Consider the following 26,756-nt stretch of genomic DNA (forward strand, 5'->3'; position numbering starts at 1 on the left):
TTAACAACTTCTTGGTCAAATGAATTAAAACAACATGTGACCAAAAATCTGCATCTTCTCTGCTTTTAGATTCAGACCTGCTCATCTGTGTGCAAGTGTGCGCATGTGGGGAAAGCATTAAACTGCACCAAGGCATTAGACAAAGGAAGGAAAGAGAGTGAGAAAGCGATTCAGGCTCAACTTTTCCCATTGGGATTGCTCACCATGGCTACGGAAGCATTTTCAGCCGTATGTGTGACATAAGGAAGTGTGAACAAGACACATGTAGACAAGGAGTGAATGAATGATAACATGGCGGCAATGAGATACTATCATGAGCTACTCAAATGAACCTATATGTAATGTTGCTAGGAAGAATCAGACTATATGCAAATTACACTGCAGTAAATATTATTTAAATCAGACTCTCAAATATTGGATAAATAAACATTGCAGATAAAGTTGCAAATCTCATGTTCCATATATAGGACTGCAGCTACTTATCCACAAGATACACGATCCCCTACAGAAAACACGCAAGGCGGCAGGAAAAAGCGGTGACCCAATACAAATGGAAAACAGAGAGCGAGAACAAACAGCAACAAGAGTCTATCACATCTCATCTTACAAGCAGACAATCAGACCCCATCCATATTTTAAGAGCTACGGAAAACTGTAACAATGGGCTGTCATGATCCAAGATTAGTGGAGGGCAGTTTTAATGAGGGGGAGGGCACAGAGGCATCGTGTTTCCACGCTGGCAGCCAAACTCCAGTATCTACTGAGGGCAATTTGTCAGAATTCGGTAACAAACCATCGGAAAGAGTAATTGAACTTCAGCAATAAATCCAATTTTGTAAAGCGTCATATTATGAAACCAAGCGAATTCAACAGTAGCTCAGTTACTGATCATCATCACAACATTTTATATTACTGTTGACTACAAATGACAACTTTTGGTTGTATCAGCAGTTTGCTGATCATTTACTATCTTTTCCTGAAAGAGAAGTAAATTGGCAAAAGGTTGGCTCGATACAAAACACAACTGTCTCCGTTTTTCCTCTGCAATAGGTTTGTCGACATTTGCATAAAGCCATATAGCCAATGTTTGTGTGTGTGTGTCGGTGCGTTTGTGTGCAAGGGTGTTGAGTTAGAGTCAGAGAGAGAGAGTCTAAGAGAGAGAGAAAGAGAGAGAGTGATGCGCTCTGCTACACTCACCGGCAAAGTCACTGCTTTCTCAAGGACACTGCGGCTAAGGGGCAAGAAAGAAAGAAAGAAGGGATGGCAAAGAAGAACAAGCCAGCATAGGAGAAAGACCCTTGGTAAAAGACTGAGAAAGATAAAGAAAGAAGCAGAGACTAAACTCTCTGCCTTGTGGTATACCTCTGCCAACCAGTGAAACTGCAGTTTATGTTTACTCATATAATATATGTATTCAGATAACCGTGGTCTTCACCTTTGACCAGCAAATTAGGTTTACTGTTTGTGGGCAAACAGAATAAAATTTCATCTACATGTTCCTGAGATATTGCTTTCAGCAAAATGTTACAAGGTCATAGTGACATTGATGTTTACATTAAAAAGCAAAAACAAACAAAGAAAATAACAAACAAATTATTTTTTTACCCCTTTAGTCAAAAAAACAAACAAATTTTTGAAAATCCTCAATATGCTATATTGACCTTGAGTCTGACTTGTGACAGCTGTGGACAACATGACTATCCACAGCTATCCCTGATGTTGAGATATAAAATGGAAAAAAAGACTGAATGTTGTAAGCAGCAGGCTAAAAAAAGTCTAAAGAAAGAAGGTCTGATTATTTGGGATGAACATGGCAGCATGCTTGATTGTCTTTGTGTATGTATAACCAATTAATTTATTGGTTATTACAGTTCATGTTTAGGTTTATTCATAATTTATTCTAAATCACCTTATAGCTTTAAACTCAAAAACCTAAAACGAAAACAAATCCCAAAGATAGCGAAGTCCAATATAATGACCGATATTTTCATTCTCATGAAAACCCGACAGATAAACATGTGTTACGTTTAGTTTTTTAAGAATCTTTACCAAGATAATATTACAATTCAGTTTAAAAATAATCTTGTTTTTTTGTCATAACAAGTCGTGAATTAATTGTTTATACTCCACGCCTGCTTACATCAGCTGGTCATGGTGTCTTTTTCGACAGGGAAGTTGCAGAGTGTGGACAAACTATGCAACATCTACACTTGGTCAAAGGGTCTTTCTCCTATCTTGTCTTTACTTTTTATATTTTCATTTAAATGTTGATAAGAAGATATTGGCAAATAGCAAATATTAGTCAATATATCAAATATATTGGTTGGGTTCTAACAGTATGTGTGGCATCTTAGTGTGGCTCAAAAATGATGTTAATTTGTGATTTAAGGACTAATGTCTGCAGCACCATTAACACAAACTAAATCTACTCACGGAACACTGACAAGCTCCCCAACTCAACATCCCAGCGAGCAAGCACACATGGTAAAGTTATGTTACTCACACTGTGAAGGAAAGCAGTCAAGCGTGTTTTTCTTTTGCCTGGTTCAGTCTCACCAGCAGTCCACTAAAACCTCTATAGCAATCAATTATTTACACATAAACACACACACGCAGACCCCAAAACAGTCCCACTGAGATGATAGTGGGGAAGACCGCTGGGTGAACTGCATAAAAGCTACTTTACATACATAAGTAGGCAGTTTACCAAAGCAGAGTGAACCCGGCAACCACTAGGACCACAGCCCCTGATCCACTGTGATCAGTAAATATGTCTAACTTAAATTCATTGTCAGTGTGAGACCACAATGAAAATGAAACCACAAATGAAGATGAGGCACTCATTTTTCTCAGATAATATCAGGATAAGTTGTAATGTACAAAAACTTCTACAGATGGTTGGGAGTGTATGAGATATACACAGAGACAGAGGAGCAGATCTTCAGGTATATGTATACTTTTCCAACAGGTTTGAAGGTTAAAAAGCAAACAATCAAAGAAAAGAAAAGGAAAGCAGCAAATTCATATTGCTAGTAATTTTATTTTGTCAGTCAACTATGTAAACAGTTGGCCAACAAATACATCTGTCAACCCATCAATAAATTGCATTGATGAGTAAGCAGATGTTTTAACAACATAGTAGGTACACAGACTGTTAACTGGGGGAACATATTGTACAAGCTAGCAAAAATACATGTATTATAGGGAAGTGGAAAAACACATAAATGTGTGATACCCGTTTATGTGTACCCATAAATCAAAATCAGACTTGCGTGTGCGCGCACACACACACACACACACACACACACACACACACACACACACACACACACACACACACACACACACACACACAAGGTACAAAAATTCCAATTAAGATGTAAATCTTGAATTTGACCGGATTCCATCTGTTCACTCACAAGCAAATTCGGCCCCTCTTTAAAACCTTTTGTATGCTGATGGGGGAACTGTTTCTATTTAGCAGATTTATGATGGAATTCTTTTTGCCGAATAGTTCCCAAAGCGTTGCTGAACATCTGTCTCTTTTCCTCTTTTGGCCAAAAAAAATCCCTTCTTTGATCGTTTTCTAGGTAAAATTCAGCACAAAATAAAGCCGTGTCTATATTACTTAAGTATGAAACCGTCATTTCTTTTGAACAGCCTCTGATGAAAGCACTAATCTTGAGAAGGGTAACAGAAAACACGAACAGACTTAGTTTTGGCCTCAGTGGGCTCAGTGCATCAGTCTCTTTGCTACAGGGCTTGTCTTGCTTTCAGAATTACTGGTCTAAACTGTCAACACTGAGCCACCCAACTATAGCAGTAGCAACACTTTAAACTACAGTGTGAAACAGAGTTCAAGACAGCCTACAGAGGTACAGTATACAGACTACTCACTCACCCTCCTTTGGCCTCCTATTGGCTTATCTGTCCACTTTTCCCCCTGTCTGTCAGTTTGGAGTCACGGTGTTTGAGCAGGCAGGGTTCAGCACCTGAGAAGACACAAGTTTAAAGTCTGGTCAGTCACTACAACGGCACTTAAGGGCAATGTTCTGCTTGACTTAAAGCGATCACAGGGGGAGAACGTATCATAAGACAGATATTTTTCACTGCAAAACTTGCTTTACTTTACTTTTTCCTTTGCCTTCATCAGAAACATCAAAAAGAAAGGGGATAGGGAAAACAAAACCTTAGCTAAAAAATGTAAAAAAATTATTAGAATTGTAGCAAACATTTCTAAAAAGAAACTACAGAGAAATTATTGCATCTCTCTCTCTTTTTTTCCTCTCGTAGAAAATGAAGAAGTGCACCAACTGGCATAATCTTCGCTAACCAGAAAACTGACCCTAAAGAGGAAGTAGACTATTATTTGCATGTGTCACTTAACACAGCAAAGTGTTTGAAACGAGAACTTGCATGCAAACAGTTCGATCACATTGCACTCTATCACAGAACTATCTATGAAATGCTGTTGTTCATTCCTCTAAGACTATCTATTAATTTAGCTGCACAATTCATGCAACATTAGCCACTTCCCAATGATGACATAATTTACTACCTGACGCATTTTTCTTCCGTAGAGCCATCACAGCACAAAAGGTTGCTTATTTTTGTTATGATAAGCACTTACTACTTTTCACCTCGCTCTTCTACTTCTCTTACACAACTACCTTTTCATAGTTGCTGAACGCTTCCTGGTCCTATTTCACAATACAACCTTGCTCTTTTCTTTTAACAAGCTTTAGTCTAGAAAGAAAATTATGAAATAGTTTCGTATTAATACTCTGATAACACATTGCTGGTTTATGTTCTGTGTTTCTGCGATGCAGTAAAAGGTATGATTGATCTGCTTTACCAGGAAAGTTGTCACGATGTCCTGAATTCAGTCCCAATCATTCCAAAATCATATCACACACCCCTACTTTAGAATTAAATAAACAAAAACGTGTTAAGGTGGCAGATGATAAGAAGTGCAGCTGTGCTGATAGCAACAGATTGTGGAAAATTGTGCAATATTAAAATTGGGTAGTTGCCATTAATAATTTCTAGAGCCTACAGTCTGCCCTGTTAAGCACAGTTTTATCACATTTCAAATTCACTGCTAAAACTAGGGCTGAACGATTATGGAAAATAATCTAATTGCGATTTTTTGCCCCAATATTGCGATTGCGATGCGATATGCGATTATTTTTTAAGGTCTTTGTCTTCTGTATTATTAAACAAAGACAAGCAATACATCATATAGTATGGCCAATACTATATTACATTAATTTTAAACTGTTCTTTCCTGGAAGACAGACCTCTGTTATGATGACATGAGGTGATGCATGAATTGATGACTGACATTTTTATTTAACTTCTTCAATCACAACAGTATATTTGAACATACACAATAGTTTATTTTTAGCTTACAAACATCTGAGCATAAAGTGCTGGCAAGGAACCCTGGTGTAAACATTAAAATGAAAGTCAGTACAATGTGCAGATTGCAGAAATATACATAAACAAAATCAGTGGCTTTACCACACTCAGTTTTTCGACATCTGTGAACTACTAGACAGTCATTCAATTAAAAAATAATATTAAATAAATAAAACTAATAAATAAAAAATACACACATCTTACTGATCTCTGCAGTCAGTAACATTACACATAAAGTGCAAACATAATAGCAATTGTATAAACACACACACAAACACGCCTTTAAAGTTTAAAGGCGTGAAATTGGACGGTCTAGTTCTGATTAGCGTCACCGCTGTCTCGGTGGAGTTTAATAAACTCGGCCGTCTGCTTCTTGCTATCTAAAATATAACCAGACACTGGTGTAAATTCTCGACTGTCTCATACTTCTGTTTAATAAGTTTTCTGTTTGACGTTTAGTCAGCTGTGTGAAAACCAAGGAGGAACCCACCCGGGGGATTAATAAAGTTTTATTTTATCTAATCTAATAACTTTAATCTCAGCCAAACCGATTTACTCACGAACAAACAAAACACTGAAAAAAGCCCAACAATAACATTTTTAGGTTGTCTAAGTGACTTATATATTACGTTTAACCCGAGCAGCGAAACTCCGCGGTGATCTGAAAATGATGTGCCGGGAGTTGTGCCGTTCTCGGCCGCATCAGTAACCCTCGAGCTCCCGGCTAGCTGTCGAGCTGGTGGGTAGCAGACGCCTCTGAAAACGTCGAAGCACTTTTACAAATATGGGATATCTTGATAAACCGAGCAGATATTTGATGTTTACACAACTACTTTCTCGCCTGAAAATATGTTAAAAGTTTATTTTGTGACCCAGAAAGATTAGTATGAGTAATTTTAAAACTTAGTAGCGGCCGCCATTGCTGGAAACTGGAGTTTGGCTGGGCCGCGCTATGAATTCTGGGATATGGTAGTAATTTGGACAGCCTTCGGCACGTCGCTGTGACGTAATCGGTCTACAAATGCGGCCTCAGGAGGATGCAGCCCATGAATTTGGACATGTCCAGAGTATAATCGCAGCCTTTGCGGTTAGAAAATTGCACTTGATCATGTCGCGATATTATCGCAAATGCGATATATCGTTCAGCCCTAGCTAAAACACATTAAAGAATAACAGATGAAACAACTGGAGACAGTAAATGATGGGTTTTTCATAACACAGTAAAGACCAACCACCCTTGAATGGTGGATCATGGTGGTAAAGATTTTGGTTGCACACCTTCTTTATGTGTGCACTGAAGAGATTTCTGAGTATAGGTCTGAGAAGCTATATACTGTTGTATATTACAGTCAAATCACTAACCTATGAGACACTTTGTGAAAAAAAGAAAAGAAATTGATGTTCCTGAAAAACCAGATATAACAGACTGACAGTGGCGCACCCTCAAAAAAAAGTAACAAGACACTATCATACAGCCAAGAAAATCAAAGCAAAACAAATAGTGAGTATTTGCTGTGTGTTCTTTCGAGAAGCAGTCACACCTTGGATAATAGAGCATAAATAAGGTGCGGCACTGGCAGGTGTAATGGATCTCATGGTTCTGCAAGACAAACTGGTTTCCAGAGATTTTGTTTGTCAGTCTATTCATTATGTTTACACGTGCATGCAAACACAGGACGCTGCAAAGACTGCACACACACACATACAAACACAGGCACATTTTAATGCTTTTTACTAATTGTGTTCACTAAATTGTGTACACTCACTGGCCACTTTATTTGGTACACCTGTTCAGCTGCTCATTAATGCAAATTAACAGTCTAATTATCCAATCACATGGCAGCAACTCAATGCATTTGGGCATGTGCACATTATCAAGACAGCTTACCTAAGTTCAAACTGAGCATTAGAATAAGAAAGAAAGGTAATTTCTTTCACTTTGAAGGTGGCATTGTTGTTGGTGCCAGACAGGCTATCAAACCTTGACAAAGATGGGCTACAGCAGCAGAAAATCACACCAGGTGCCACTCCGGTCAGCTAAGAACTATCGCTCTGTCGTGGTGAAGAGAGAGCTGAGGCTGAGGCTACAATAGGATTAAATAGGATTAAAATTCCAAAAATTAGACAATATGAGTGACTGGATAAGCACTGAGTCTTGATTTCTGCTATGACATTCAGATGGTGGGGTCAAAATTGTGTGCAAACAAATTAAAGCACCCTGCTTTGTGTGGTGCAGGGGATGTTTTCTTTGCACACTTTGGACCCCTTAGTAGTAACTGTGCATTGTTTAAACCCCACCGCCTACCTGAGTATCGTTGTTGACCGTGTCCATACCTTTATGACCACACTGTTATAAAGGTGTTTCCAGCACCTTGTTGAATCTATGTCATATGGAATTAAAGAAATGCTGAAAGTAAAAGTGGGGCCAACCAAGTACTAACAAGGTACATCAAATAAAGTGGCCGGTGAGTGTATATTTCACTTTAATGATGTTATTTTGCATGCTTTTGGGGTGGGGGGGTGGGGGTGGGGGGTTAAGCACCTCAGGGTCTTGTTTATGAGTGACAGGAGAAGGGAGCGGGAGATCGACGACGGATTGGTGCTATGGCTGCTGTGATTCGGACGCTGTATCAGTCCATCGTGGTAAAGAGAGAGCTGAGTGTAAAAGCGAAGCTCTCAATTTACCAGTCGAGCTACGTCCCTACCCTCACCTATGATCACAGGCTGTGTGTAATGACCGAAAGAATGAGATCACAGATACAAGCAGTGGAAATGAGCTTCCTCCGAAGGGTGGCTGGCCTCTCCCTTAGAGATAGTGTGAGGAGTTCGGCTATACAAGAGGGGCTCATAGTAGAGGCTCTGCTCCTCCACATCGAAAGGAGCCAGTTGAGGTGGTACGGGCATCTGACAAAGATGCCTCCTGGGCGCCTCCTGGGTGAGGTGTTCTGGTCATGTCCCACCGGGAGGAAGCAGACCCAGGACACGCTGGAGAGATTATATCTCTCGCCTGGCCAAGGAAGGCCTTGGCATTCCCCCCTTTAATGTAAGGCATAATCTGCTTGTCTTTTTGAAATTTTGGTTTCTCTGTGTGTGTGTGTGTGTGTGTGTGTGGGGGGGTATCTGGAAGGTTTTATATCATTTAATTAACAAGAACAAAGCACTACTCAGCAACTTGGGCCATGTAGAGTATGCAAATATGAACCCTTGAATAGCTAAGCTAAAAGTTAATTAGGACATGTTGTTAATGCTTTCTATGAGTACACTGAGTGCAGACCAACTATTCAAAACAGACACAGCAAAATAAAAAAATGCACCATTATGGGGAAATTTAAAAAACAAAAAATAGAGCATTTTATGCTAAAGATTGCCCATCATTAAGTAAGCAGTCTTTCAGTTTGATAATAATGCATTACAATTTGTGTGGCATATCCTGTGGCAATATTCTGCAGCAACTGACACATAAATTAGATCTCCCACAAAACAGAGATTTAAAGCCACTCTGTAATTACAGATGTGAACATTATATCCTAAAAAAATCTCTTCATATTGTTATTTTTCACAGAAAATGTGACAGATATATTATGCAGAGGTATAGTAAGGAACGAGATTATGTTTAGAAAATCACTTTTTACACCTCTTTAGCGCTGGAAAAGTGACACAGATGTGTATTAGTTTCCTTTGTTGCAGAGCACTACTGCAGGAGTTAACTAAGACATACGGCATTGTCAGATAACAATCACCATCGACTGGCACGGCTCTTAATAGAGAGCTCGAAGGAAGAGAAAACAAACATTGTGTCGAGCATTATTTAATTTGCCAATCCTTCACATTTAATTTGCAAACCATTATTGATAGCACAAACAAGAATCTTGATGTCAAACTGAGACGCAACGGTGCAATGAAGCGTAGGCCAAGACATGATTTTACGCTACAGTAGGAGGTATAGGAATTTTACTCAATTCATAAACCAAAAACCCTTAAAAAAAAATTTTGTTTTTACATATGGCCAGAAAAAACACAGATTTGGACTGAGAGGCCTTTCAGAAGAGTAAGGTACTTTCAACACAGCCGAGGGAAGCTGGAGACAAAGATGACCAAGCAAATTACACACCTAACCCTAACCCTTATTTTCTGACCAGCAGGAAACCCCCTATTAATTACTCAATTTAATAATTCCTCAACCAAACAGCAAAAAGTAAAATCCACATGCTTTCAGAGCAACTGCCTCACATAATAAAGGAATTATAGCTAAAATCTCCACTTTTTAAGAAATGCCTACAAACATGCCTTAGTTAACAGTTAGAGGTGGGAATCACCAGAGGTGTGGACTCGAGTCACATGACTTGGACTCGAGTCAGACTCGAGTCATTAATTTTATGACTTTAGACTTGACTTGAAAAAATGTTCTAAGACTTGTGACTTGACTTGGACTTTTACACCAGTGACCTGGGACTTGAATTGGACTTGAACCGGTTTACTTGAAAAGACTTGATATTTTACCCCAAATATAAAATTTAACATGCATATTATATAGAGATTGAAAATGTGACGTCATTCACGGGTAGAACCGCAAAGGATTCTGGGAACTCGTGGCAAGCGGTACTAGCGCACGCAGGCTTTCAATTGAAATCAGTCACACAGCGATAAAAAGAAACACAAAAATGTCAAGAAGCCGTTGTATTATTAACTGCAATAGCCGGTCGCATGACAGCCACGGGAAGCCGACGGGTAAAGAGATCGGTTGTTATCGGATTACGTCGTTGAAGAGAAATTGTTCGAGCCATGTTTCCGAAGTAACAAAGAGGCGACGGGTGGCCTGGATTGCAGCCATTCAAAGACCAAATATAACGTCCCAGAACACTCCAGCTCACAGGTTAGTCTGCTCCAAGCATTTCCACACAGGTCAGTCTGCTGTTGTAGTTAATGCGTCATTTTTCTTAACATAATTGGTGATATAGGTTACAAGCAAGTCTGGCGCTGAACAGAAATTGTCGCTCCTTTGTTTATTGTGCATAAATAGTGAATTGTCCTGACACAATATTGCGTTTCGCTTGTGTTATTATGGTACATTGACAAAAACATATACTTTTATTCACAGAGTAAAACAGTTGTTTTGTATCACCAATTGCCCAGTGCGATTACAGCATACAATATTATTGTCACTGCTACATTTCTGTGATGGGTACCAGAAATTATTTCCACTGCTAATTAATTACCGTTGAGCGCAAAGGTCCTATTAATAAACGGTTAACGAATGTGTATTTATGAAGACGATTTGTGAGACTGGTAAACTTATGATACGTACGATGGTCTTTCGTTCTACACGGTGCATTTCAAGGTCCTGCACCCATCCGTCGGTAAACTGTACCTGGGCTTGTTGCAGTGACCGGAAGTTACTAAACTTCACGAGTGTATGCACTCACTCCAAGAACCGTATGATTATAAATATGCATATAAATATGCTACGATGAGATAGCTGACTTCATCTAACTAGCAAATGTTTTCCAGGCTACGTTGGTGATGCAGTTTTTTTTTAATGTGTATGATATTTTTGTCATGCGATTTGTCCTACAACCGCATCCAAGAATAACATGCAGCTTATCTCAGAACTGTTGGTGAAAATTATTCTTGGAGCTAGGTTTAATTGAGCTGCATTTTAAAGAGGTGCAATTTCACAATTTGTGTATATTTTCTAAGTTCACTATTTTGTCATGTGTTGAGAAAAACACAGATTTAAAAATTACATGGTCTAATATTTACATTTAGCATATAACTGCAACATGCTTTTTTTCGTTTTTTTTTTTAAGACTCGAAAGGACTTGAAATTCAAAATTTCAGACTTGTGACTTGACTCGGACTTTTACACCAGTGACTTGAGACTCGACTCTGACTTGCCTGACATTACTTGAGACTTGACTTGAGACTTGAGGATAAAGACTTGAGACTTACTTGAGACTTGCAAAACAATGACTTGGTCCCACCTCTGGGAATCACCATACATCCCATGATACGATATTATCACAATACTTAACGAACGATACGATATTATTGCAATTTTTTTTAAATATTTTGCGATATTCAGATTCTGTACATAAAGGTAAACTTTATCAATATTCATTTTATCTAATATCAAAGTCTCACACTCAGTCTTTCTCTCATTTCAGTCAGTTTTATTGTTGACAAACTGAACTGTTTGTATTACAGTCTAGTCCAACTTAACTGAATGCAACCATCTGGTACAATTATAGCTATTCTGAACTATGCAATTTATGAAAACTATGCAGCCCCTTCAGCAACTGAAGAATTTGAAAGTAAATTAAAACAAAATATAATTTTACATTAAATAAAAAAGTTTTAAACTTAATTCAAATAAAACATGTCTTAAATTAAAATAAGTAAACTGTCATGTTTATTTCTGCCAAAAAAAAAGTTAAACACATTTGGACAGTGAAGAAATGTCAGGATTCTTGCTCAGAAAAAGGAACATGAAGTCAGAGCATGTTCCAGTCCACAAAAACTTTTTTTGTAACAAAATATCGATTTCTGCTGTACCTGTATCGATACATTATTAGCAAACAAAATATCACGATACTACACAGTATCGATTTTTCCCCCACCCCTATTAACAGTATAAATGTAAAGCTGCAAAGATTTCTGCTGCTTCTTGGCTTGTGTACGAAATGACAACATTTAGATTAAAATTGTGGACACCAAACAAAGTGGCTCCTGCTGTGCAGGAAACTAATGGGAATACAAATAAATAAACAAACAGACATGTCTCCATTTACACTCCTATCAAGGTCAGGGCTGTGCTCTCTGATGCACATGCTTCATGATACTATGCAACAGAATACACCGCTACCCTCATTTTCCACACGTCTTATTAAAGAACATTGTCACCCGGGGCCTTTGAATTCACTGGATAGATTTTAAAACCTTTCATCCTTCATATTTTGTGGGTTTCATGTGCTGAGTACAGCTACCTTCACCATGCTTTTGTCTACTGTGGATTACTCACAGAATCCCAGATAAAAGAGACTTTTTCATTAGTATAGAGCCCTCATAGTGTAATGTGTGCGGATGTTGCCATTAGTCAGACAATAACGTACTTCTGTTGTGTTGTATTAGTGTGTGGGTTTTTTTTTTAAACTGCTACAACTATCAATGATTTATTAGGTTTCCTGAGTGCAGCATGTTGAATATCTAGGGTTTATTTGATATTAATTCAACTCATGACATAAGTTGGCCCTCTACATTTGGGACTCTACTCCATTTCTTTTCACTGCTGTTGACTTATTATGGTGAATCATTTTCATTACAGCCATGCTCTTGCACACACCCATCAACTTTATATTCATTCAAAAAATATAGACAATTCTCTGAAATAATTAAGCTCTCCTGAGGACGGTGTGTGTGTTGAGTACGTGAGCTATAGCCTATGCTTTTCCTAGCCCAAGGTGAATATAACCAGACAATTAAAAAAGTCACAGTGAGACATACACTCTGGAAGAAACCCTGGAAATGTTTTTCTCTTTTCATATTTCCTCTTTGTAGAGAAGGGCCAACCCATGGATCTCTACTGACTCAGCCTTGGCTTTAAAAATTCCACTCAGGAAACAACTAGAAGGGGACGGGGAAACAAACAGAATATGAGCACTGGGTAGAAAGGGAGATAGCATGTGATTCGGCACTATAGAAAATCCAGTGATACCGCAGAATGATTGAGGGTAAGAAACAAAGATGTCGGGAAACAAGTATACATCAGGAATAAAAACTAAAAGGTGCCAGGGTGTTTCCACGTTCAACCTGTTGTTCTTCATTCCTGTGGAGGAAGCTTCGCTTTTCCTCCTTCCACTCAACAACAAAAGCAATCTAAGGTCATACAAATGAAGCCGTTGCATAGTCATTTACTGCCGTCTGCCTTTCTTTATCCTTAGAAGTAAGAGCTAAAAGAAATTAAATAGCCTGTCCTTGTAAAAGAAATGATCCTGAAATCAGTTCAACTGAATCAGAAATATTCAATTTGAAAGTAAAACCCTCACCTATTCTGCTTTAACTACAAAAAAAATAAAGAGGCTTAAATTTCTGTACTACAGTGCCGGTCTGATGTGAGAAAAATTCATGAGAATTTAAATGAGAGCTACCACTGCACAATCAAAAGGACACGCTCAGCTAAACCCTCCAAATTCTCTAAAGGCCTCAAGCCCAATTAGAAAAGGAATGACTTCTATTTAGAAGAGAAGAAACTGTTGTAATGCTATTTCAGCATTGTATCTTTCTACTATTGAACAAAGGGTTTCTCTCCCCTTTGTTCTGCAAAAAAAAAAGTAAAAACAGATCATGACAGCTGGAGTAAGCAAAATTGTCGTGCAGCAACTTTTCACTTTTCTAAAAAACATTACAAATAAATAAATAACTAATAAAAAAAAACCCTGCTGTTAAAAAAACACATCCACAGAAGGATCAACACACCTCTGCAAAGACTCAGTTCCTTGTTAGGAACTGAGATTACACATCTTAGTTTCAAACATCACTAGAGACCCCTCTATTACACAGCACGACTTTCTGCTTAGTCACTGATCCTGATGTTAGGATTTCTTCTCATTATTAGGTGGAAACGCAGTCCAGGGGAGAGAAGTCTTCAAAGATGCTCCCTGAAATTACCACTTACAAATTAGGATGTGTTAACAGATTAACCTGTTATGCAGCAGAAAACATCCCCGACATTAATGCAGTGTAGATAGCATAATCGAGACACGTATGGACAACCCAGAAAGGTGGACACACAAAGAAAAGAAACTGCTACAGGTTATTTTGTATCAGAGATAATAACACTGACAAAGCTATCACTGGCAGTTTATTTTAATTTTATATTTATTATTTTGAAAATCAACTGCACTGGGTGTTGATTTTGGTTTCCTCCAGAATACAGATTGGAATCGACCAAAACAATTACAATTTCTGCAACCTGCTGACACTGATTTTTGCCAATTTCTATTTTCTCTCAGTAACTAAGATCATAAAAACAAAAATTACCTTTTCTTCGATGCACAATAAAAGAAATGAATAAACTTTACAAATGTTTTTCCCTAAACTGCAGTAAGTTACAGGATATTCTCTCAACTGAACAACTGAAAATAAAACTATAAAAAGAAAAATAGTGCTCTGCTACTGGAAAGAGGTACAAGATAATTAACTGAAAATCAGGTTCTGTAAACCTACCTTATCTTACAATAAAACAAACAGAGAAAAAAACATTATTTTATTTTTCAGTATGTTTATAACTTCCACAGATAACTGCTTTAACCCGTTGCTCATACCGAGGCTCAACAAGCCTTACTGGTGGCTGGTTGTTGTTGGCTGTGAGCTTTGGATAGTTTTAGCCACTTGGCCTTCGCTAGCATCTTTAAAATGTTCCGCTGAGTGAGGAGGATGTAAGTTTCTGGTTACAAAGGCTTTCATGGTGGTCCCCCCATGGTTTACTTTGGCAAACTTTTTGTCCTCACTCACAGTGACGAGCTTCCATGCTACTGACATGTTAGTGTGTGATATGAATGTGCATGCGACTATTTGCCTGCACTTTTTTGCGCTTGCTGTACAAGCATGAAATGGATAAGCTTTTAATCAGCCATACATGATTCTGACCAGCTGGTAACTGGAAATGAGACGATTCAGGCCCTTGGCCAGTCGATTGATGCATCTTTACTCACAAACATTAATCTCAGCCTGCTTAAAAAGCTCAGATTAGTATTAGTTTTCCTTACTTCTTTATGAAATCTATGACAACACACTGCAAAAAGTAACAAAACAATTTTATGAGCAAAACTAGAAATGACAAGCTGCAGTCAAAACTGGGAATTCTCCTTTAAAAGCAAAATATGAGCATATGCCTGCCCGTCAGCAAAACACTGGGCTATAAAATGGTCTATTTGATGCCACAGCTATGAAAAATGTTTCATCCCATCCAATTAGCCATGCTAGTGTTTGAAACCAACTGATGCGATTCAGTCTTTTTCTACTTTATGGACCATGGTGAATAACTTTGCTGAAAGAAACAGAAACAAGAAAAAGGCAGGCAGACAGACAAGGAAGGGAAATAAAAAAGAGAAGCCTTGACTCCTTGTGATTCCTTCACCCACACTTGTATCAATACACACACACCGCACAATAACCACACAAACACTAAATGAGAAAGAGTGACTAACACTCGCCCTGGGCTTCATGCAGTAGCTCTTAACAAATTCAAGCCTTACCCAATCATTTCCCTTCTCTCCGGGTTGCCATAGCTACAGCCTGTCTCTGTTTCTGTACTTTGGGAAGGGTGAGACTTTACCACTGTCAGTGCATGTGCGTGTGTGTGTGAGAGAGACAGAAAGAGAGAGGAAATGTGTGTGTTTTTGTGTACTCTGTTGTAACCTCACCAGATGGGGTCTTAACACTTCCTCTCTGTCAGCCTTGTATTCACTCTTAGATGGGAAGGTGTGAGATAACAGAGAGGTGAGCTATGCTGAGAGAAGAGGATTGTTGGGAAAATAACTACAGTCTTGTAACTCCTCCTGTGTCATCCCATTTCAGTATTGAATGAGCAACAACCTGACTTCTACTCTCGGGGCAAAGCACTATGTAATCCATAAATACATTTTTTTTTAAAAACACATAGTACAGTATCAGCAAATACAGCTGGGTAATTGGATGCTGAGGCAAAGGAGTGGTTTCTCAAACAATAAAAAAATCTTATAATCCTAATTCGTATTTAAAAACATAGTGGATTAAGCGACTTTTTTGTTACACTTGACCACTTGATATGTACTTCTATAGGTAGTGCCAAATGTTATTTTAAGTACCAGAGCTCAGATGCAACAATCTGCTGTTTAGGTAGACGACACACAGATTTTACTCAGTTTGTTAGATTACTAATCACAGTAGCATGCAACTGCTATCAGAGGAGGCAGAGAGAAAATGAGCAAGTGAGTACGCATGTCAGCGAGCGAGACACAACGAACACTCCAGAGTTTGCACGCATCTTCTACTGCTAGCGTAGAAGATCCATGCGAGCGCTCAGGTCATGAAAGTCAACGGACTGACAGAGATGGAAGCGTGCATGTCTTCAAAAGTGTGAATTACACCAGATGCCACCTTGCAGGTGTGTGTGCTTGTTTGATATCAGGTAGATGACAAGAACGATATAAACACTTGAGGATCAACATATCACTAAAGCTCCCACCATCTGCCCGCCAGCAGACAAATATAAACACAGTCTCCTCATACTCTGCTATTTCTTTATCTTCCAGTATCGCTCCACTTTTCTCTCTCTTCTAGCTCTCTGCAGTCCTGCCATCCGTCATCATTAGGAGGCGAATAGATGACCTGTCTACACACTCTCTGTCCATTTACTCTCTAGAGGAGAGGAGAGGAGAGGAGAGGAGAGGAGAGGAGAGGAGAGGAGAGGAGAGGAGAGGAGAGGAGGATGAAGGGGGGATTTGTGATTCATAGAATAAGGCTTGATTAAATAAAATAAGGAAAAGTGTTGAATAAAAATCTGTGGTCAATGAATTTTGCTCCTCTAATGTACACAGTAATATTTAGAATGATCATTTTACATATGTGACCTAGAGATGATCATTAAGGAAACTCCTGCACTTTACCTGATTAACTGATTTCATCACTTTTACGGAAAGCTCTTACAATTCACTCTTATAGTATGAGAGTGAATTTAGAAACATATTTTGTGATGTTAGTTAGGTTGCTTAGAGATTAGGTAGGATCCAGGTGAAGACCAAATATCAACTTTTGACCAAAGGTATTTAAAACATATTTTTAATGGTCAAAATAAAAAAAGTGTGATAGATAACATAAAATGGGGTAAAATTTACACTGTATGTGTGCGTGTGAGTGTGTGTGCACGCAGTCAGCTATAAATGACACCAAAATAAGGTAGATGCTTCAGTGTGTTCTGGCGTCAGGTTGTGTTACCAGACTACTTTGGTACAAACAGTCACTGGGAGGTAAGCTGGATAACCAAATGAAAAATCCAACAGCATTTGGTGCTTCATGAGTATTAACTTTGGAACCTGCATGTTTATTTATAACATTTATGCATTTACTATGTATTTATTTATCCTTTATTTAACCAAGAAAAAAAACCCTCTTGAAATTAAAAATTCATTTTACAAGAGTGTTCTGGCAGTATAATCATAAGTTTAGTTAAGATTAGTAGCACACACACACACACACACACACACACACACACACACACACACACACACACACACACACACAGAGAGAGAGCCAAATCCATACACTGTAACTAAATCATAACCAAAATGTAAATCCTGAAATGAATAAAAAAATAATAGATATAATAAGTATAAGTTTGCTTTCATTTATTATGATTTTGAACAATCAAAATCAATATCCTCAATCAATCTTGACTGGGCTTTATTTTTCTAAAGGACAAGGAGGGATCAAAGCCAGTGGACATATAGAAAAGATTTAGATATATAGGAAAGGGAACGAAGAACAGAATGATATGAGACAAAAGGATGGCTATAGCTAAGATGGAGGAGGAAGAGGAGGAGAGCGTAGGGAAGCGTATGGATGAGGGGAGGACGATCAGAGGACGAAGTATTGTCTCCTGGTAATATGTAAAAATAACTCTGCTGCTGCTTAGTGGAGGAGCTAACTGGGTCAGAGAATTCCCACAGAGAGAGAGAGAGGAGAGAGAGCGAGAGGTATCACAGTGATTCAGGATGCAGTGTCAGTGTGAAGCAGGAGTCAGTCTCGCTTCACCCTGGGCTGTTAAGGATGAAGAGCATCTCTGTGCACATCCATCTAGCCGTCTATCCGTCTGTCTAACAAACTGTCCTCTGTGACCCTCCCTCCCTCATATTTTCATCTCCCCCTGAGTTCTCTCTCTAGTTCTTTTGTTTACCTCTCCTTCCACCGCTAATAAACATAGTTGCAACTTTATCGCATAAACTTGCAAGTTTCCCTCATATTCCTTTCTGGCAACTAACCCCACTCTCACTTTCTGCTTCCTCTTTATAGTCTCACTCTTCATTTACTCCACTTCCACTATACTGATGGAATATGTAATGATATTATTAACAATACACCATCTGATTACCCAGAAGTTAAGCAATGTGACACATCTTACACAACCATAATGAAGATGAAACTAAACTAAACACTGAGGGAATAAGAAATTGTTGAGTTATTATATTAGGGCTTTTATTATTATGAGTGAAAAAAAAATCCAAACTGGATGCCTCACTGTGTGTCTCTAGTTAATGTGATATCGTGCTCTTCTAACATCATGTAGCGGTTTAGTGGGCATCAAAGAACAGCATTTAATTTGACTTTAGTTTAGTTAATAAACAAACCAATTTGTAGCTACATTATTTCAGGATTATTTAATGATTAATACAAGAGCTCAGGACTACTTTTAATTTTCTCTTCTTTTTATTTTTCTCATTTATTTTGGGCTATAACATATAACATAACATAGCCCAGTATACAATAACAGGACAGAAACTAGAAAGATGACTATTATATAATTTTAACTAATGTTCTACAGTGTTTCTTATTATTATCTGCTCAGCCAAGCATCCTGCAGTTTACTGATTTCTCATCAATATTCATCAGATAACTTTGGGGTAAACACTTAAAGGCTAAGGATTATTAGATTACAAACCTGAACAAAACCAAACATGTTGGTTAATTTAGTCAGCATTTCAACTACTTGACAATAAAACTTTCTATAGTTTTACTTCCATGTATGAAATGTTATCCCAAGAACCAAATATTTCATGGGCTGCTGTGTTTCTGGGATTTTACTGTTTCCCCCAGCAAGCACCACAGCTATAAGAGTAACCCATAAACCATACAATGTGTGTTTGTCAGCAGTTCTGAGCAGTAATTAAATCTTTACAGATGAAAAATGGAAGAAGCATACAAACTATTCTGCAGACTATTCATCAGACTACTGTACACACTGTACTAGATGAATCTGTGTATCCTGGAGTCATATATCTGCAAGACAAACTAATATGGTCCTATATGTTTTTTTCTGTCAAAGGCAGGCAAATATGAAAAAAACCTTGTATCTTCAGTAAAAATACACACACGTGATACGATGATATTTTAATTTCTATGCCTGCCTAACAGATTTAAGGTTTGTTAAAATGAGTCCACAGCTTAAAAATCATTAAGAACTCAAAGCCATAATGGATTAACCTGCAGCGTTGGTCCAAAATGGGTAGGGCTGATTCTTGGCTGGCTGTCTGGGGCAACAGAAATAGCTTGAGCTGACTACAGCATATGTAATACGCTGCAGCAGTACTTGAAGTTTCTATGTCTTTCCATTTAAACCACCTGCTCTATATTCCTATCTAAAAGAACAGCTTTATGTGTCTGTGTACTGGGCTTTGTATGTGATACGTGACATGAGTGGTGCAGGGTCTTGGCAAGTTTACATAAATATGGGAAAGAACAGCACCACATATGTATAAAAAGCTCTTAATGGTGCAGTGGCACACTAGTCTTTTAAACTGTGGGCCTAAAGAGTAGTAGTTTGCCCAAATGAAAACAAAATATAATATCACCCTTGTCGTGCAGGAGTCTTTTAGTTGAAGTACACTGAACACTGCGCTACAGTGTTAATACAGCAGATCTTTGATGGCAAATAACTACTCAGGGTCACTAAGAGAAAGAGCTATTTAGCCACTGAAATAATACAAAAACATACTAGAGTATGTTTTGGCTACAGTGTCTAATCAATTCAAATAATAGTGAATGGTGACTGCTTAGAAAAAAACACCCTTTCTTGGCTTTGCAGTTAATGTATGTTAGTTGTACTTAATTTACACTGTATATGTGTTATATAAGTGGGGATTATAGAAATGGCTGAACAGTCTGCACACAAAGAGAGAAATCATGTCACGCCACACATAACTGAAAAGAAGGAGTGGTCCATTGTGGACGGTAAATTGTGTGTTAAAGGTATCTTTCTTAAATACTGCTGTGTAACTGTGCAACGACTGCAATCTCATAACTGCAGACATTATTTTATTTTCACCTTGTACCTTAGGCAAGTTTAAAGTCCATACGCATTAAAACAATAAAGTCACTTTATGACTGATTTTGGTAAAGAAATTCAAAAGCCCCTACTAAAATCACAAACTCCCACATGACACTCATAAATTTTATACTGTGTACACATTTACCTAAGACAGCTCTTATTCCCCCAAATCTCTAAAGGCTGCCTAGATCTAATCTAGAACTGCAACCACTCGTCGCTGTAATCAATGACATCGACTGTAAAAATTAGTCGACAGTGAATTTTCTTTCGTGTAAATGTGTTTTTGTAACTGCAATACACAACAGGACGCTGTAAGAGTTAAGTTAGTGTGTCACGTTGATACCTTGTTCATGTTAATGTTTGTACGGTAACGTATGTGTTCGCTAACCTGTCGGAAACCTCTCTGGATAATGCTTGCTAAGCGACACCGATTTTGTTAGCTAATGAGCGAAATGCTAACAAATTAAACAGAAGTAGCTACACCGTCTCCTAGTTTGTTTATTTTTTCTCACATTAATATTAGCATTTATTCTGAATAGTAAACCCCTCTACCTAACGTCAGGTAATGTGTGGTTTGAACCATCTAATTATATTTATAATCAGTTAAACAGTTTAATTAGCATTGAACACTACACCATCTGAGAAACTATGATATACAACCAAATTTGTGATTAGTAACAGTCTTTTCTAATTCATTTCAATTCAGTTTTATTTCCATAGCACTACATCTCAACGACAGATTGCCTCAAGGCACTTTTAACTCTGTTTTGTTCTGTTTTACTAATACTAAGCACATGAGTATAGATGTGTTTGTCCTGAAAAGAGGATCATGCACCTCTCAAATGGTCATGACAGAGAGCATCTTTAGCGTGGTTATCAGCAGCTGATAACATCATCTCCAAGATAAGAGCAAGCCTCACTCTGGAGGATGTTCACTGCAATTGTGAATTCATGAAGTGAATCATCTGTAAACTTTGTTAACTTGTTATTTTGGACTGGAAAATAAAATATTTTTGATTTAATTTGAAGTTTTATTTATATGGGCAGAAGCAATTTAGTTTCCTATTTGCACTTTTTTTTAGAATACTGCTAGCACTTTCATTTATATTACTTTATATTTTTATTTATTTTGTTTTGATTCTGACAGTCCTATTGAGTAATGTTAAAAAAACCCATTTCATATTCATATGTTTCCTGGGTCACTATTTTAATTTTCTGTGGGACAAGACACCAGGGTGGTATTCACAGGTGAGGTACTGGAGCCTTGAACAGGAGGTGTGTCCACAGGAAGTGGAGATAAGAGTTACTGAAATAATCCCTGACAAATCGAGTAATCAAAGAAAAATTGGCAGATTAGTCGACTACCAGAATAATCTTTAGCTGCAGCCCTAATCTAATCTGATGGAGAGAATGCATTTCTAAACCCAATATAACGCCTCTGCTTCTTTTAGTAGAACATAGTTACAGTGAGGTTGTAAATTAAACAGGAAACCTAAATAGAAACCTTAGAAAAAGGGAAATGTTTTTGATCATCTATCTCCACTGTTGTTTTAGAAACTAACAACACAAACAGTTGTCTTTCTGTGGCACCTGTCTTTAAACAGGTGACTGAACTAGTGACTGACGCTCCCATTTCTAACATTAAGATGCTGGGCAACTTAATGCTATAATTATATAGTAACAATGTTAAAAGAAAATACACTGTGTCTAGTGCTGCATGGTTACAGCCCCATGGAGCAATTAAAAGAATGAAACGATGCCACACAAAGTATCTGCCATGTGTTAATGACATCCCATGATCCCAATACAGTACAGTTTTCCAAAGTACCGATGCTTTACTGCTGAAAGTATTGATGAAAAGTTAACCTATCAGGAAAGAGCAAATTAGAATTATGTAGTCGTGACACTGCAACATGTCTGCAATAATTAATAGCCTAAAGTGCAAACCCAAAATGAACCAAAAAAAAGTTTTTATGGGTCTTTCTTGCATGAAAATCACAAATATGATATTTACTATTAAGGATCAAGGCCCCTCATTTTGCTCCTCTGAAAGAGGGCTGGAAACAGGACGCACATAAATACAACACGTTGTACCTAATGATCCACTTGCTCCATAAGGAGGAGGATCCACTGCTGCAGCCAAAGATGCAGTAGTTTTTTCTTTCTTTAAAAAACTAATTACAAAACAAAACGTGCTACAGAGTACATTTCTGCATGAAATAGGTCAAATTTATTTGCTAACACAATGTAAGACTGTGGGCTATCGCTGATCTCCAACTCAAATCCTATCGAGTGTCTGGACGGGCTGAATATAGACTACTCCATTCAAGTCAATGTGTCAGAGCTAATCTCTTTCTCATGCACGTTTAATTTCATTTGGAAAAGCCCTCGTCTCTCGATTTGTGCTGTTTGTTTGGGTCGATTCGTTACAGTTACCAGTAGCATGCTTTGCTTTTTGGCAAACAGCCTTCCAGTGGTCTAATTGCTACAACAGCTCTGCTGGTATTCAAATATATAGCTAATTTCCACACTTGATATGTGCTCTTAAAGTTGCTTCCTGCTTGTGTTTCGTAAGCTGCATCAGTCCTTTTTTCCCCCCTTGTTATAACAACAAATGCTGCTTGAATGTCACGCTGACCACCGGCTTCAGATTTTCACAATCTGATCGAAAAGACCTCTTGAACATCAGTACAAGATCAAAAACACAATTTCAACATTGACACATCTTTTATTTAAAAAATTGTTTTTATAAATATAAATTTATAAAAACATGAGTTTAATACTCAAGATTTCTAATATAGGGGACTCAGTTTGCATGGATCATGTTCAGTCAGAATAATGAATATTGCAGGTTATCATGATCACTAACCTGCGAATATCCTACACTACACTGATGCAGAAGACGTGCAGAGATAACTTACAAGTCACAATAAACAACTCTTTAAAGCGCACCGATTTATGACCTTTATATTTGGTGCTTACTTATGAGTATAAAAATACTATATTAGCACTCACAGAAAAAAAATCCTTCTTATTGATTACAAAGACATTTTTCACAAGCCTTATGATGGAAACTGACACAAATATTTATGTACAGTTAAGGCATAATTACGCTATAATTAAGGCACAATCTTTTTTCCCAAACATCCGCACAAACAAGTGATAAACAAGCAGAACTGTTTTCTTTTCTCATTATCGAGTTCTTTATACTGTTATCATATCCTCTTACAACTCATTCAAAGTGTTGTATTACCCATAAAAGCGGCATCATTTTAGATTAAATTCTGAATTTACAGATAACTATAAAGCCCCCGAGTCTTCTTCTTAACACTCGGGAACCAGGGCACAGTTTGGTTGTCTTAGTGGAGCTCGGGTGCTTGTTGCACAGACTGAGCTGGTAACAGAAGGTGAGTGAGCCTTTAGTGTCAGAGCTCCCAGGCTTTGCAAACTTCCTGCCAGAAGCTCATTTTACCAAGATCTTGACACGATATCTATGCAGCGTGGCTTCGTCTCCTGAGATTGGGAACAGAAGGGGGTGTTGCAGGAAAGCTGGCAAACGCTGGTTCAGCCTTCTGGAGATGTTGTGTCTCTAACCCAGTGATTCATTTGTGAAGGAATATTCCTACTCGATAACCACAAAGTCATGCCCACGCTCACGCAGCCTGAAAACTGAAATAGGTTATTCAAGTGGTTGGTCTGACAGCCATTCTGATATTTGTTTGTTGTAATACCAATCTGCATGGTAACATCTCTATTTCAGCTTATTTCTGAACTAGACCTAGTAATAACAACTTGTCAGTTTTAGCTAAAAATAAGTTTCTTTCATCAATCCAGGCAGCATCCAGTGCAAGCCCAGCATGGTGTGTGGTTTATGCTGTTTTTTTCACTCTTTTGGGCTGGCAGGAGAGACTGTCTGGTGTGAGCTGTATGGAAGCTGTCCGACTAACGCTCTAATGAGCTTAAAAGTCAGCAAGTTGAACCAGAAAGATTTTTCTTTATTCCAGTGCAAGTTACATCCTACAGCAGCTTAGGTTCTGAGCAGGGCTGTAGTCTCAGAGTTGACTGGTCGATTGTTTGGTCAATACGCTCTCATTTGGCTAAATTCTCATCAGCAAACATGCGCTGATGTTACTTTCACAAGGAGAAAAGCTCTAAATCAATAGACTTCCAGGAATGATCAATTATTATTTGCAGTGACAGGAACAAACTACCCGTGAAAATAAAGGCTGCCAGTAGCAGCATCTACATCCAGACAAAGCAAGATGAAGCTTCTCTCATAAAAAGAGAACCATGATATCTTAATGCAGCGGTCCCCAACCCCCGGGCCACGGACCGGTGAGTCGTTCGGTATCGGGCCGCGAGAGTTGAAGCTCGAGTGTGAAGTTTATGGTTTTCAGGGTTTTTATCATTAACTCAGTTTCCCTGGGTCTTTGTAGCTGTGTCTTATTTTGAAAGAAATATTTACACGTTACCATAGTGATCGGTTCGGTACGCATATGTATCGAACAATACAAAAGTTTTAATTTATTTTATCAACTTTCCTTCTGACGATGCTGTCTGTGTTGAGCGCTCAGTGGATCTGCGCTCGACAGTGCAGCCTAGGCGGAGTAGTCGAACGCAGATTCACTGAGCACAGGGCAAGCTAGCGAGACAGAAGTTAAGCTCTCCTTGCAACATGGCAAATTGAACCTCCCCCACCCTTATTCAGATGTGGCGTTTGGAACTATTTTGGTTTTCATGTGACGTATGACCCTGAAGGTAAGCGTGTCATGGACTAAAGTAAAACAGTATGTTGGATGTGCCACGCAATGCTCAACTACCTTGGTGGGAACTAGTGTGTTAGCGCAGTTTGCTCGTTAACGTGGTGGCCGTCTAGCCCCACGCACGGGGCGATCCGCGGTAGCTCGTTAATGGAGATTTGCCGTGTTGTGGCGTTAAGGTCATTTCAACGAGATTAACGCTGACAGCACTAGTGGGAACACAACGAATATGACTGCACATTTACGCTCGCAAAATCCTCTGACATCGTCTTATCAATCGTTAGCTTACTATGCAAACATGACAAGTGAAATCTCCCGCAGCAAGCTTAAACATATGAGAGGTTGATCGCGCAGAGAATCGCTGAGCGTTATGTGAGTGCCTGTGTAAAAGCAGCAGGATATATATTTTAGTTCTGCTGAGCCAAATAAGACAGGTCAGGGTGAAGAAGTGACAGCCAAAGAAAAGCTTACCACAAAATGGAAAAGTTTTGTGGTAAAATCAGACAAATCAGACTATAAGGCAAAAAGAAAGTGCAGCTTTATGGTTTCATGGACAAAAGAATTTCTGTGGCTGCAATATGACGAGCTAAATAACCAGGGCTGCACATAAGTGGTCCGCAGGTGCGCATTCGCTGTCAAAATAAAAAACACGCACAAGATAAGAAGTTGCAACGCATGTTTGCGTACATAAGATTTTCAGGAGGAGGACAGACATTTGTTTAGAACTCTTAAAGATGTCGAAGAAGCAAGCTCCTTTAAGCAATTACTTTGGTGTCCCTCCACCTCCAAAGAAATGTCAGAAGGAGTCCGAACCACAAAAGAAGTGCGTATTCTCGGAAAAGTGGTTGCAGGAGGTGAGCTGGCTTCAAACAAATGATGAACGCACAGAGATGTGGTGCGGAATGTGCCGTGAAAATTTAATAAATGACAAATTAAAAAGGCATGAACATTTTTTTGTATCGAAAAAATATCGAACCGTGACACCAAAGTATCAAATCGAACTGAACCGTGAATTTTGTGTATCGTTGCACCCCTAATATATATATATATATATATATATATATATATATATATATATATGGAAATGGAACATTTACATAGACATAGAAATTTCTCAATTCAAACACTTTATGGCAGGAAATTATAGATTCAGGAATGTTTGTTCACTTTAATATTTTGAAAACTTCACGTCGATCCATAGCTCAATGAGGTTAACTACTCAAATCCCATCCCATGATAAGAATAGACTAAGATGTTCTACACCAGCCCCAGAGTGTAGCAATTTATTCAGACTTATTAAAATGCTACAAAGTACAGAGTCCTTTTTTTCTCTGGTTTATCTTTATCTCCCATATTTCTTTATTCATATGCACATAGCTCTTACTCTAAACACCTACACGCAAAACCTCCAGCTAAATGTAAAACATCTGAGACACATCCATGGGAGTATTGATGAAAGTCATTAACACTGAAATGTGGGAAACCAATAACTTCAC

At 38.3% G+C, this 26,756-nt stretch overlaps 1 protein-coding gene across 3 annotated transcripts in view; it reads right to left on the minus strand.

Annotated features, from left to right (window-relative positions):
• The window catches only part of strbp (spermatid perinuclear RNA binding protein), a 103,853-nt gene that overhangs the window by 60,242 nt on the left and 16,855 nt on the right, over positions 1 to 26,756 (minus strand). For all 3 annotated transcript variants that reach the window (XM_085463410.1, XM_085463409.1, XM_085463411.1), the window contains exon 2: positions 3,902 to 3,992. The gene's annotated coding sequence lies outside the window, so the exon portion shown is untranslated. The remainder of the gene's footprint in view (positions 1 to 3,901; positions 3,993 to 26,756) is intronic.

Source organism: Copadichromis virginalis, linkage group LG7 (assembly GCF_057382275.1).
Source record: "Copadichromis virginalis isolate Kocher_CV1m ecotype Utaka linkage group LG7, C_Virginalis_male_GT1.1, whole genome shotgun sequence".
Taxonomy (NCBI): Eukaryota; Metazoa; Chordata; class Actinopteri; order Cichliformes; family Cichlidae; genus Copadichromis; species Copadichromis virginalis.